The sequence below is a fragment of the Lepisosteus oculatus genome, unplaced genomic scaffold, assembly GCF_040954835.1.
Source record: "Lepisosteus oculatus isolate fLepOcu1 unplaced genomic scaffold, fLepOcu1.hap2 HAP2_SCAFFOLD_50, whole genome shotgun sequence".
NCBI classification, from domain to species: domain Eukaryota; kingdom Metazoa; phylum Chordata; class Actinopteri; order Semionotiformes; family Lepisosteidae; genus Lepisosteus; species Lepisosteus oculatus.
This window is the reverse complement of record NW_027168042.1, coordinates 1,573,001-1,575,420: the sequence shown is the minus strand read 5'-3', so window position 1 is coordinate 1,575,420 and position 2,420 is coordinate 1,573,001.

Sequence of the window (2,420 nt, the reverse complement as noted above, 5' to 3'; positions counted from 1 at the left end):
ATTGGATAAGGCACTTAGAAAACAGATTCATGCGTGGACCACAGCAATGTCCCTTTACTGAGAGCCAGCAATCAACGGATGTGTCTGATCGTGAATGGTTTTCCCTGTTGTTTGTTGTATTACTCGGTGTTGCATTTTAAGCTGTGCATGAGGCAGGACCCGGAGGCTGCTGCTTCTGCTGGGATTGAGGAAGAGCTGAGCGCCATGTAAGGCAAAGACACTGCGTTCCACTTTGACAGGTGCCTGGAGTGTAAGAGCTGCAGATAATATTGAGTCACATTAATCCCAACATATTTCAAATATTATGAAAATTAAATAAATTAAATCAAATAACTTTCATTAAAAAAATCAATCACACTTTACCTTGCTTTTTCAGTTGTTTTAAAGGAAAATTGATGCAGAGATGTGTGATGCAGAGATACTACTTTTTGATGGTTCCAAGGCCAATGTGACCTGTTCTATTGCCTGCTAATTGTACGTTCCAGGATGAACAATTATTTTTAGGAGGTCAAGGTGTATGAATGATAAGAACAGCTTGAAATTTATTTTCACGGTCGACACACATTTTCGCAAGGGAAAAAAACTGAAATAACCACAGTTACGCAAACACCAGTCCACCAAAAAAAAATCATTTTATTAAAACAAGGTAACATTTTTTTTATCATCATACGGATGAACTGTGCTAAATATATTTCTAAAAAGAAAAAGCAGGACGTGAGTCGTGAGCCAAGATCATGACTCTTTTACTCTTCTTCACATCAGTTTTCATCTGTGAGGAGGAGGAGGAGGGCGGCTCCTGATGTGCTGACACTTGGGGATGTGCCTCTGTGCCGGCCTGGGGGTAAAGCGCCGGCCGCAGTGAGGGCAGGGCACGTAGTCGGGGTTTGGATTCCCGGGGGGCTGGGGCAGGTTCACAACCTTCCCTCCTTGCGTGATCACCTGCTGCACCTCCCTGGCCTATTTGATGCTCCGAATGAAATCCTCGTGCTTCTGCCTCCAGTTGTTCTTTCTCAGCTGGGAACAGGAAATGAAACCAATGAAACAGCTTCCAGAAAAAGTCCAGACTAGCACTGCGTACACAGTCTGGTCGCAAACCATTCACAAGGCAAGAAAATATCAATACAGTAATAACTTAGCTTTCTGGGCCTACCTTTCATGTCATTGGGTAGAGAGTACAATTTAGTTATGGTTTTGTTTCCCGTGAGTGCTATTTGCTTGATATCTCATGTAGATTTTTACAACAGAATTCAGAAGTCACTAAGACCCATTTATTCTGTCTGGCAAATGTGCCTTTGCGGCAGTTTTTCAGAAGAGTACTTCATAAAACACTTATTTATTGTTTACATTGATTTATAAGCTGAGTCTGACTCTAGGAGAAAACAAGGGAAGCTTGGAAAGAGTTTAAGGATAGCCCTTACCACGATTGGCCGTCTTACCTTCTTCTTATGGATGTATGTCTCCAGTTCTGTTCCCTTGGCCCTGTGCTTGAAAGAGTCAAAAACCTTCCTCTTTGAATTCTGAAGCTTCTTGCAGATCTTGCTGTGTTTCTCCAACCTCTCTACAGCAAACTTCCTGTGACACAGTTCACAGGGCACCAGCTGAGGGTTTCCACTCTGGCTATTCTCATATGGAAATTGCTCAGCGGTAGGGCACATCAGACTTGTAGGGGAAAAATATCTGTTTTCCACTGACAGAGTTTGTTCATCCAGACATGCGGTGTTATTTCTGAAGTGGGCCTGCGCGGCCTGTGCCGCTGACACGTCACTTTCAGGGAGCCTTGCTTTCTTGAGGTACTTTCTCCTTCCACATGGGACGTCTTCTAGCCCACGGCTGCAAGGGCTCACTTGACGTCTCTCCTGATGGGAAAGCGCAGAGGGAAAGTGCGATTCTGCGCATCCGCCGTCTTCCATTGGAGAACCATAATCAAGGTTGTCTCCTTTGAAAGGAAGGGCTTTCCTTGGAGTGAAGGCTTTTTGCTTCTCCATTCTGCAGGTCAGAAGAGGCACGGCCTTAGAGCGGTGGTTGGCCCACGGTCCTCTGGGGCGAAGCTCGCTCTGCCTCGTCTGGAGTGTCTTCCTTCGGGTCAGGAGTCCTCTATTTTCCATTCCGGCCACCTCTCTGGAGTCTTCCATCTCTCTCTGAACCATCCTCAGCTCCTCCTGAGCTCTAAAGAGCTTCGCCTGCATCATGGCCTCCTTCTGGCGAATCACGTCCTTCATCATGGCCTCCTTCCGGCGCAATCTCATCCTGCAGGCTGGCCTCCCTCCGGCGATGCTCCTCCTTCAGCGCGGCCTCTGCCTCGGCCACTTTTCGTAGCTCCTCTTGCAACTGAAAGTGCTCCTTCCCATTGGCATGAGAAGGGCATTGCCCTGGAGGGGTCGCCACCATGGGGAGGACAGTCCTGTCCTTAGGTTTGCGTA